A 12,605-nucleotide genomic window follows, 5' to 3' on the forward strand; every position below is an offset into this window, starting at 1 on the left:
AAAAATAGTAGGATCCACCACATGGGGTTTTGGTGAAGATTGAGTGGGGAGGGATTAAATGTCTTAGCTGGGCACCGGGTGCTTTGTAGCTATTATAATTCAGAGTCCCCTGCTTCCCTGAGTCACTGAATTCAGAGCTAAAAGCCTCACCTTGGCCACTATGGACTCCTGACCCACATAAGAATTAGGGCACTCCTGGCGATTTCTATAGAGACCTAATTATAGAATCTAACATCACAATGGGAAAAGCCTGTGACGAATGCCCGCCTCCGACTTTCTTGATAAAAAATCTGTAACAAGATGGCAAGTGTGGAGGCCCAGGTCTGGGGTCAGGGTACCAGTCCCAGAACTCCAGATTTCCGGTCAGTATCTCTCCGGGTCAGCATGAAGGGATCCCATCACTGACTACTGGCTCGCTCCTTCTCACCTCTGAGATCCCAGCTTAAAGGCAAGTCTTGGGGGCTGGGGAGAGGGCTTGCTGTGAACGCCTGGCTTCGTGCTTCTCCCTTTCCATAGACTCATCCCGTTTGCAATGACCTCTTAAGCCTCGAGATTCCCAGTAGATTACAAGCCATACGAGGGCAGGAACTGTCTGGTTTCCTGTTCCATCCTCAGGACCTAGCACAGAGATTGGCACTTGGGAGGTGCTCAGTAGATATTTGGGACATGAAATTAAATGGCTAATTCTAGGCTGGCAAGGATTCCAGGCATTGCCTTCCTCTGCCTTATCTCAGGCCCCACTTCCTGTTTGGATTCGGGTTGCAAATAAAAGGTGCAGGTGAGTAGCACGGCCTTATCAACTGGGCAAATTTAGCCGGGTCACCTTTCAGATTAAAGAAATTATGGCAGGGGAAGTTTGGGCATGAGGTCATAGAGGGAACCTCTTGGGCTCGTTTCCATAATTCTGAAGCCGTTTTTTCCCTCTCATTTACTCATTCATTCATTCTTTGCTCATTTATTAGGTGTGCTTTGAACCCTGACTTGGGGCCTGGCCCGGGATAAAGGTATTTGGTAGCAGCTTAGTCATTGGCAGAGAAATATTTGTAAAGACGTCTTTAAGAATCAACCAGACATGGCTTCAAATTCTGGGTCTTTACTGAAAGCCTGTGAACCCTGGGGTATGTTTCTTAGCCTCTCAGAGCCTCAGTTTCCCACCTTTGTGAAAAGCACTAATCAGCTTTGTCTTGCAGGGCTGTGGTTGAATCCAAAGGTGATGAAATAGCTAAAACGACCTGTGGGAGCTCCATGTGTGTTAGTTCCAGGAACACCCTGCACCCGGGCCACCACCGCCAGGTCTCTAAGTAGTTTGTTCCACCCCCTTTTTCAAAGGATCTTCTCTTCTCCAGTGTTAAGCCATTTGGAAAGCTTGCATCGGTGTCATTCAGAGCTTCTCGATGTGAGTGCAAAGACCACCAGCCTCAGTCACCCGGGGAGCCTCTTAGGATGCAAATTCCTGGGCTCTGAGGTAGTCTGATAGGATCAGAACCTCTGGTGGCCGAGCAGACACTTTTCTGAGGCGGGAACACCTGCACTTGGCACTCCCCGCCTCTTAGGGGCCCCAAGGCAGCCAGATTGGTGCCAAAGATCTGGATTCTGCTCGCAGAGAAACCAGACTGGAAAGAGGGTCCAGAAACACCTGTGTGTTTAGCAAGGGGCCTGGAGGAGAGGGAGCAGGAGATGAAATACGTTGGCAGGAATAAGTTGGGGGGGGAGTGGGGGGGAGACAGGGATGATGGAGTTACCTACCGGATAGAGGTGCCCAGGCGAGGCAGAAGCAAGGAGACCACACCTGAGCCTGAGGGCGGAAATCCTTCCCACGCCAGGGGTGGCAGAACGCTCCAGGTACCACCTCTGCCAGGAGTTACCTGGGAGGGTCAGGACCTGACCAAGCCCTGCAGGGGGCATCCTGACAAGGACCTTCTCCAGATCAGTCCTGGTTATGAAGATTTTGTCCCCTTATTAGATTATGTACCCTGATGACATTAACAGCTGCTACCATTGATGAGAACTTCCTGTGAGGCAGCTCAAACACAGAGAAGGGGGCCAAGGTCAAATTCACATTCAGATCCTGGCTCTGGCCAGGCTAAGAAGGGTGGCGTCAGGAAAGCCGAGTGCCTCTGTTTGCTCATCGGTAAATGGGGGTAACAGAGCCCACCCCTCAGGACTGTGGTGAGGAAAGAGTGGAATAGACCACATGCTCAAAGCCCACCGTGAAGACAGACCCAGAGGGTAGGTGCACAAGGAACGTTCCAGAACAGAGCCCGGGCAGCAGCCTGCCCCTCACCCAGCATAGCCCACGGCTCTGGCAGCCACACAGCCCTGAAGCCACCACAGAGATGATTTTCTGTTGTCCTGCACGAAACACAAAGGTTTGCGTTTTCGGTGGGAGGGGAGGGAGAGACGGGCAGAGGTGAGGCATTAGGAGGCCAACGATCTAGAGCTGGCGGCCACAGGCAGGCCCCAGAGGTGCAAGCAGAGGTGGACCTGCCAGTGGCCCATGAGGGACAAGGGGGACTTGGTTAAGACCCAGCTCCTTGGCGTTTTTCTTGGAACGAGCCGAGGTTTTAGCCATTTCAAGCTACAAAAATGGCTGTGACACACTGAAGGTGAGAAGGCCCAGGTAGGCTGAGCAGCGGTACGTGATTCCACGGGGTTCCAGGCTCAGAGGAGGGGCGCTGCCCACAGTGGGAGGGGCACAGCCTGAGTGGAGTCAACGCCCCTGGCTGGCCCCGGGTCTCCATCCTCACTCCCCCCTCTGCTCTTTCCCGGGACCCTCATCACTCGGGACCTCGGGGAGCAGGGCCGAGGCCACTTTACATCAACAGCGGGAGGAGGGGGAAGGGGGGTAGCAGTGCTTCTCCACCCCGACAGGCTTTCTTGGAGGTGCTGGTGGTTCACTTAAAAGGAACAGCTTTCAGCTTTCGGTGCATCTTGCAGGGACTTGCTGTGGCAGCTTCACGGTAGCAGGGAGGTGTGTACTCTGCTGGCAGCAAACGCAAAACCACTGAGGGGAAATTCACTGCCCCCCCGCACCCCGCCCCCAAAGGCAAGGCAATGTTTGGCGATTATCCCTCTCCTCTCACCCTTCTGCTTTGGGATTTCAGAAGGGCCTGGGAGAAGCCCATGAATCTGGAAGCAAGTCGCAATGCCAGAGCCTCAGGGTGAAGATCTGCGTCTCTGGTTCTTCTTAGAATTTCTCATCCTGATGGCTGTCCTCCATGTGTCCATGTACCCAGCCTCCCCCGCCCTCCTGTGTGATGGGTGAGGGCACCACTCCACCAACCAATGGGAACCAGCAGCTGCCTCCCCATCAACTGACCCGTCTCCCTCTTCCTCACCACTCACACACACACACACACACACACACACACACAACACATGCTTCCACGTTGAAATCTATGATCTCGAAGAGTCTCCAATGCTGTCTCACTGATTGGCCATGCCCTAGTTCAGAGGGGCACCTTACCTAAGAGCGTGTCTCCCCTGCTCTGCTTCCAGGATCAGCTTCACAGAACATGACTCAGTCCACGCATCCCCTCTGCCCAGAAATTTTTGCCTCCTGGTCTCCCCAGTGTCCAATTTGTTGCATGTCACAGACCTGGACTTTTCTTTGAAGCGCCCTCTAGTGGTTCATCCAGGGATCCAGCCAAGAATAAGCCCACCTGGCCCTGCCTTCAGGGAGCTTCTGCTCTAGAGAACAAATGACTAAATAAATGTGTAATTTACCAGTGGTGATCTGCATCTTGGAAGAAGCAGACAGCACTCAGTGACAGAGAAGACTGGGCCATCAGCAAGGCTTTCCTGAGGAGGTGGCATTTACAGCAGTGACCCAAAGCTTGAGAAGGCAGACACTGTCTTATCCTTGAAGCTCCCCAGCTTCCCAAACCCATGCCTCCTCTGTCACCGTGACGCTTTAACTCACTCAGAAGTGTGTCCGGTGGAAGCAAATTGGCAAAGCTCAGATGTGAGACCCCGGAGCCTGGCCAGCTCGCTCCCCACAATCCAGGGTCCCCAGGGGCTTGTGTAGGCGCCCCCCTGCCCACCCCAGGAGTTTAGCCTCACACCCTGCAAGGCCCCGAAGACTGAGACTTCCCTTCGTCTCCCTCACACGGAGGCTACCCGTGCTCTTCCCTGGCCTTTGGGTCAAGTCTAGATGGCAGGGTCCCTCCGCAGAAATCCCAGCAGAGAGGAAAAGAGCACCCCGTGTAGGGGACGCCAGGGAGGGAGGGTGCCGCGGATGGGGGTAAGCGGATCTGTCCACACCTGTGTCTACACCACCTGACTCCCAGCAGGACAGCCCATGGCACCCCGCACCCCCTCAGACTTGCTTCCTGGGCTGGGGTTAGGAGCTCGCCCACCCCCTGGAACCCAGAGGGTGTGGCCAGCACTGTCCTCGGGCTCCCGTATTGTCCTGCGTTACAGCACTTGTGCCCCGTCTCCCTGCCTGGATGACAAACACAGGGCCTCCTACCTTTGCCCCATCTCCCCGGTGGCGACACCAAAGGCAGGAACACAAGCTCACAGCACTTCCAACAGGAATCTGGCTCTGGCCAGTGGTTTCTTCCCTTTCCGTGGACCAGCTTTGCCCCCGACCTTGTCATTCAGGTAAGAAGATGTCTTCTGGCCTCCCCACCACCCCTCTGCTCTGCACTGTTGCTGGGCTGAGCGTCAGGGATCCCCCCCACCCGAGGGAGACCCCCAGCCCGGCCCTTTCTCCAGCTGAGTGCGCTCCGAGGTGCGTGCCGGCCCTTTCCCTCCTGGACCCTTGGGGGCCTGCACCCCACATTTGCACTCCTCCTTCCTCCCACGGCCCAACTCACATCTCCTCTGTTCTGTTTCTCCCACCTTCCCAAGTCCCTGAACCAAGCGGTAAGGACAGCCACGTGTCCTGATTCAGGAGATGGCCCGTCTTGAACGCTCTTTGCTCCTGGCACTTGAGTGGTGGCTTTGGTCTAATCTCGTGGCTTTTTTTTTTTTTTTTAAGTATTTGTTTATTTATTTATTTATGGCTGTGTTGGGTCTTCGTTTCTGTGCGAGGGCTTTCTCGAGTTGTGGCAAGCGGGGGCCACTCTTCATCGCGGTGCGCGGGCCTCTCACTATCGCGGCCTCTCTTGTTGCGGAGCACAGGCTCCAGACGCGCAGGCTCAGTAATTGTGGCTCACGGGCCCAGCTGCTCCGCGGCACGTGGGATCTTCCCAGACCAGGGCTCGAACCCATGTCCCCTGCATTGGTAGGCAGATTCTCAACCACTGCGCCACCAGGGAAGCCCTCTCGTGGCCTTTTTTAAGGAAATATTTATTGTTATGACATAGGCTAGACCCTGGGCTGAGGGCAAACACCACACAGTTCTCACAGTCACCAGTCTTGAGGGGTAAGCACCATGTGTTCCCAGTTTTACAGATGGGAAACAGAGGCTCTGAGAGGCTGACTTGCCCAAGGGCTCACGACTTGGAAGCGCATTGCTGGGATGTGGACCCAGGCCTGCCTGATTCCAAGAGAGTGTGTCTAACCACCACACAACACCGCCTCCCTGGGTACCACCCGCTGCAGCCTCTCCTGCAGGACTCGGCAGCTCCTCAGCTGGGCGGGTTTTATGAAGATGCTCAGTAGCAAAGTGGGAGGCAGCAGAGGACTTCCCACAGAGCAGCTCCGGCCTCAGCGTGGCCGGGCTCATCCCCCACCTTGGAGGGGAGAGGCCAAGACGGGAAACAGTGTTCAAATCCTGCAGCTGCCGCTGACACACCGGAGCTGGGCGCCTGGAGGAGGGAGGGAGGCCCCTGGCCAGGGAGGAACGGCTTCAGGGCCCACAGGCCAGCCTCACTGGGCCTGGTGTCCGTGACTCCAAAGCAGGTCGCTGATGGATTTGGGAGCTGTGCTGGCCCCGGGGGGAAGAGGGCAGCTATGACACAGACCATCATCCTGGCAAAGCGAGCTGTCACAGAAGCCCTGTGTCCTCCTGGGAACCAGCCTGAGGTGGCATAGCTAAGGCAGGACACCTCCCAGGACCCGGCCCTCACATGGGAGCTTCTCTCACCTGTGTCCTGGGGCCTCCTGAAAGCCAGCCAGCGCCTTGTCAACAGTGATGCTAGGCACTCCAGAACGCCACCAAGAATAATCACAGTCGCCCCAAGATCCCTGAAGGCAGATGCCGTCATTATCTGCATTTACACTTGAAGAAGCACGGTTGGGCAGGCGCAGCCTTACGGAACCCAGGCCCAAGACGAAGTGCAAGGCTTTGCTGGCTGTGCTGCGAACACGCCATTTATATTTGCTCAACGAGTTTTAATGGAGAGGGGTGACACAGAGGGTAGAAGGGGACTGTAGATATCTCTTTCAGACAGACAGACACACACACACACACACAGTCTGGATGAACACAATACTACAGAGAGCAGTGGATAGTAAGAAAGATTTGAGGGGGCTGGGGGTAAGAAGAGTCAGGAAAGAATGGCCTCTTCGAAGTGGAGGAGACCAACCCCTCCATCCATTCCCTTTGCCTACAGTATCCTCGACTCCCTCTGCTTGGCCAACCTCCCATTCTGCTCAGAACTCTCCTCCTTCAGGAAGCCTCCCTTGATTGCCTCCCCCTCCAGGCGGGGCTGGGCATGGCTCTCCCACAGTGCCTGTGCCCCCCGCATCTTGGCTTTTAGTGCCTTGGGCTGTATAAGGCCCTGCATCCTCCCCTGGGTTGTGCCATCCAGGAATGCTGTCACCACATCTTACTCCTCTGGGTCCCCTTTGCCCAGCCTGAGTCAAGAAGGCCACAAGTGTTTGGAAGAGGTTTGTTGAGCTGCATGGAGGGGAAGGGGTGAGCAGAGCCGGGGAGGAGAGGGAAAGCCAGGCTTGTGGGTGGTGGCAGTGCCTGGTTTGCTTGAGGCTAAGGGTCCCTACAGGAGCCCGGTGGCGGGTGGCCCTGGACAGGTGGCTTGTCCCAACCCTGGTCCTCACAGCCATGAATGCTGTGGTTGCAGGAATTTGGGGGAAAGTGCCATGGCTTCTCCCACATTCATCCAAATAAAATCTGGGCCCAAATGCCCCAGGCAGCTCTCCTCTGCAGAATCACCGTGCGTGTGTGTTTATTTTGCTCCCTCAGGCTGAGCTGACTGCAAGGGCACGGGGTGCTGGAGTGAGCGAGTTAAGGGGGCGCTGTGTACAGTTGGGGGACAAATACAGTCCAATAGAGTGATGAGGGCTGAGCTGTTGGCTTTAATTCCACATTTCTTGCTCCTGAGCCTTTGAGAAATAAAACATGCTCGGATCTGGATTTCTCAGACAGAAGCCCCGGGCTTGTTAGTTATCCAGCGTGAGAATTCTGGGGCTGATGCCGAGTCCTCCAAGCCTGGGAGGCGGCAGCAACCATGTGGGGATGGAGCGGGGGGCCTCCTTTCCACAGTGGCAGGAACCTGAGCGCCAGACTGCTGACCCCACCCTGCAAAGGAGAGGAGACGTGGCCCGGAAGTGCTCTCCCCTCCCCAGTTGGGGAGAAGGGAGATGGTTCCCCCATAGTTGTCCCCAGAGCTCCATGAGGAAAGTTCACACTACATTCCAGGCATCTGAAGGCTAATCACTGAGGGAGGGGGTTTGTAGCCAGCTGCCAATCTGGGGTGCAGGAAATGTGGGCAAAGGCAGAGAGGTCTGGAAGAGAGCAGGAGGCCAGGAGAGGGAACTGAGGAGACCTCAAGTTACTTACAAGGAGGAGGAGCTAGAGAGACGGGTGCAGACAGTTCAGAAACCTTGGAGTCAGACACGTGGGGAGGACAAAGGGCCCAGCAGGGAGGCATCAGCCACAGGGGGAGAGGAGGGGAGAGGAGTTCCTGCCTGGATTCAGAGTCCCGCGGCTCCATCAGTGTGGCAGGCAGGATAACAGCCCCCAAAGATGGGGGCCATCCTAATCCCTGAAATTCACAGAGCAAAAAGGACTTTGCAGTTGTGATTAAATTAAGGACTTGCGATGGGGAAATTAGCCTAGATTGTCTGGGTGGGCCCAGTCTAATCACATGAGTCCTTGAGCTGGATGACAGAAGGGTCAGAGAGACGCTGGCTTTGAGGATGGAGGAAGGCGCCCTGGGCCAGGGAATGTGGGTGACGTCTGGAAGCTGGAAAAAACAAGGAAGTGGATTTTTCCCCTAGAGCAGAACTGTGACACCTTGATTTTAGCCCAGGAAGACTATGTTGGACTTCTAACCTACAGAACTATAAGATAATAAGTTTGTGCTGTTTTAAACCACCATATTCGTAGTCATTAGCAACAACAGCAATAGAAAGCTAATATCATAACAAAGGAATTCCCTAAACTCCACCCTCTTCTCTCCACTCCCACTCCTACCTGGCCAACCTGCCCCACCTCCCGCCTCCCCAAGTCTCTGTGCTTCTGTCCTGCTCCATCCCCACCGCCCCACCAGACCACCTCCTCCTTTCCCCTACTTGGATCCTTTGGCATCAGCTCCACCTGGGCCACCTGCCTAAAGCTGTCTCCCTTTCAGTCCATCCTCTTAGATGCTGGAGTTATCATCCAAAAACTCAGCTTAGGTAAGGAAAACAACTCCCATCTAAAAACTGTTTTTGGCTCCTGCTGCCTAAGGAAGTCTGTCCAGATGCCTTCACCTAGCACCCAAGGCCACCAACAGCTTCCCCTTTGGCCTTCCTCTCTAGCACTTCCCTTCTTGCCACTTGCCAGCCACAGGTTCCCTGTCTGTGCCCCGCCCTCCCCATCTCTGCCACGTTGCCTGTGTTGCCTCCATCGCCTTGAATACTCTCTCCAGTCTAGAGATGCTCAAGTAGACCCTCTTCTTTCAAGTCCTCCCTGCTTGGGAATAAGACCTAAAATCATTCTCCTCTAAGATTGCTCATCGCCTAACCTGGCTTTTTCAGGGATGAGAAGACCCTGTTCTATCTTGTCGTTTGCTTATTGTCTGTCCGTCTTGTCTCCGCTGGTCCATGTTAACTCCTGCAGGGCGAGGATGGGTCTTACTCATCTTTACTGAACGTGCACATATTTCCTTGAGAAATGCAGGTGAAGAGGGAGCACTTGGGTAGCCCATGGAGAAAGGCAGGGAGGTGGAGGCATCTGAGACCTTTGGCAAATAATCCCCATGGCTAACTTTCTCCAGCACTTGACAGTTTTCTAATCATGTACAACTCTACAAGCACATTCAAGTCTCCAGTAGAATATTTTACCAAGAATCTTTAAATCCAGCTGCTGACATTTACTAAGCACTTGGACCTTAACACAAACCCCAGGAGGTAGAGAAAATGCCAAAAGTTTCCCTACCACTCAGCTAAAGAGAAGCAAAAATGAGTGAGAAAAAAGTAATAAAGGAAGTTGTAGTTCTCACATGTCTCAGCTCGTGGGACCACTACACATGAATTATCCTCTCATCTCCTCACCACCAGGCTGTGAGACGATCACAATTTCCCTTCTGTTAGAGATGATGAAAGTGTGGCTTAGACAGGAGGTGACCCACTCAAGGTCATGTGGCCAGGAAACAGCAGAGCTGGGACTGGAGCTGGGGGCTGTGCTTTTCCCACACGTCCATAGGAAGGATGTGTTCAATATTTTGTCCCAGTGTAATCGATCCAACCCTGAGCCGTATGGACTTAAGGGATTTTCTCTGCCTGCCCCACATAAAGTCCACTTGTGCCCCCATTCTGGGTTCCTGGGCTGAGATCTATCTAGACCACCTGCAATGGGTTGAATTGTGCCCCCCTCAAATTCATATGTTGAAGCCTTAACACCCAGTACTTCAGAATGTAACCATATTTTGAGATAAGGTCTTAAAAGAGGTGATTACACTAAAATGAGGTATTTAAGGTGGGCCCTAATCCAATGACTGAGGTCCTCGTAAGAAGAGGAGATTAGGATACGTGGGGAGACACCAGAAATGTGCACAGACAGAGGGGCTCTCGTGTGAAGACACAAGGAGAAGGCAGTCGTCTAAGCCAAGGAGAGAGGCCTCAGAAGAAATCAAACCTCTTGATCTCAGACTTCCAGCCTCCAGGCCCATGAGAAAATAAATCTCTGTTGTCTAAGCCACTCACTCTGTCGTATTTTGTTATGGCAGCCCTAGGAAACTAATACACCACCTGAATAGTAAACTACAAGGCCATGCACACCTATTAGAATGACTCAGAAGAAAAAAGAAAGAAAAGCAGACAATTCCAAGTGTTGGAAAGGATGCAGGGCAACTGGAATTCTCATGCATTGCTGGGGGGGAAGCACAATGGTGCAGCCACGTTGCAAAATAATTTGGCAGTTTCTTATAAAGTTAAATATACCCACATGACCCATCTATTCTACTCCTAGGTGTTTACCCAAGTTAAGTAAAACTTACATCCACGTAAAACCCTGAACATAAATGTTTATGGCAGTGATTCACCATCACCTCAAACTGGAAAGAACCCCAATGTCTTCTGCCTGGTGAAAATTATGTACCAAACTCTGGTACATCCATATTATAGAAGGCTACTCAACAATAAAAAGGAGGGGGTGACTGATACACAACATCTTGGATGGCTCTCGAATACACAGTGCTAAGTGAGAGGAGCCAGACTCAAGAGGCTACATATACTATGTGATCCCATTCACATAACATCCGTTTATATAACATCAAATCATGCTATATGATTCCATTTATGTAACATTGAGGAAAAGGCAAAATTATAGAAATAGGACGGATCAGTAGTTGCCAAAAGTTGGGAATGGGGAGAGGGGTTGGTTACAAAGGAGAAACACGAGGAAATATTTTGGGGTGGTGCACCCGTTCTGTATCTTGATTTTCGTGGTGGCTACATGACTACACCAAATGTCCACCAAAAAGAGTGCATTTAACTATATGTAAAATTCTTTAAGTGAATGAAAATAAGGCCACAGTTAAAAAAACAAACCAACGTGCAAGGCCAGTTGAGCTACTAGAATGTAAGGTAGATACCAGCCCCCTTCCTCTGTCTGGTGCTTTACAGTGTGCCCAGGCCTTTCCTATGCATTCTCTGGCTGGGTACAGAACTGCACAGTGGTGGTTCATTTGGGCCTGCATGGACTTGGGCAGAGAACCAGCACGTAGCCCCTGTGGAGGGCTTGGTTTTGCATGGAGGGGTACTTCCCAGCAGCCTCCAGCCTCAGCCCAGCCTGGTTCAGCCCAACAGTGTTACAGAGGGAGCTGCTCTGGCTGCCGTGGCCACAGAGCAGGGTCTCTCTAGAACCGGCCTCACACTCTCTCCTTGGATTTCATTAACCGGGATCAACACAACCAGAGCTGCCCTCTGTCCCTCGGACACAAATGTTCTAAGATGTAGGTTTCATTATTATTCAGGTATGGTGAGGCCAACAGATCAGGAGACAACTACATTAAAAAGAGAGTTTTTTATATTCACAGATCCCAAGAGAAGGGGACAGGTCACACCATGCAGGGCCACATGGTGAAGCACCAGAGTCAGAAAGGAGGCAGAAGGAGTGGGGGGCAGAGGGGGGAACGAGGACAAGAGCCTTAATTGTGGTTTCCATGGGAAAAAAACAGGCAAGGCAGGGTAAGCAGTTGAGAATTTTTTAGTTAGAATAATTTCAATAGGCTCTGGGGTGTAGGGCCCTCCTGGTTGTCTGGTACCTGGCCCTGGGTGATCAGGGCAGGAGAATTGGCCTGGGGTGTCAAATCTGATAAAGGAGGTGGTTGAGAGTATGGGCTTTGGGTTGGTTTGCTTATGAAACGCACATTCACAGACCAGGAGTTTGCTAGCTTTAGGAACTGTCCAGCCCTGGGAAGGCAGTCCCTCCAGGGTCAGCAAGGCATGCCAATAGGTCAAAGCATCCGAAACACAGAATAAAAAGACATCGTTAATAACAACAAGCCCACACATGCCCCGCCAGGTGTTAGTGCTCTCTCAGCCTCCCTTAGCTGACACCTCCCAGACCAGCTTTCCCGCTGCCCTACCTCACACATGGGCTGGCCGCACAGGACCTCAAGGACACCCCACCAGCATTTTCTCTGAGAATCTGGTGAGTGTAGGTAAGGTGTAAGGTGGTCCCATCTTGATGGGTTTTTGCTGTGAGAGAGAAACCTCATCAAAATGTCCCTCACGTTGAAAGCGCTCGCACACTATCCTTTAGGCAGAATCTCACAATTGATTTGTGAGGTGATGTTATTATCCCCATATTACAGGTGAGGAAACAGAGGCTCAGTGAGAGAAAGGGACTGACCAAGGCTCACAGAGCCACCCTTGGGTGTGCTGGGGGTGAGGGCGAGGCAAAGGAGTCCCAAACAAGAGGCCTCAGAAGTTCACAGCCTTCTTGGGAAGATCAGTCATGAGTACATGAAAAGGTAAAGAAGATGATAAATGCAGAGCAAAGAAGGAATGAGTAGAAGATGGAAAATGGGGAGGCTCCGATGGCTGAAGGGGTCAGGTGGGCTGCAGTCAGGTGAACTGAGACAGACTGCTGGGTGCTGCAGGTGAGAGGAGGCTGGGACCCAGGAGAAGGGCTAGGACACGGCCTGGTGCAAGCAGACAGAAGGATGAAGACAAAGGGGGCGGGAGGGAGATACTGTCGCAAAGAGGACAGCCGAAGCAGGCTTTGGACACCCGACAAGGAATGAGAGCTATAATCTGGGCTATTA

This window comes from Eubalaena glacialis, chromosome 1 (assembly GCF_028564815.1).
Source record: "Eubalaena glacialis isolate mEubGla1 chromosome 1, mEubGla1.1.hap2.+ XY, whole genome shotgun sequence".
NCBI lineage: Eukaryota > Metazoa > Chordata > Mammalia > Artiodactyla > Balaenidae > Eubalaena > Eubalaena glacialis.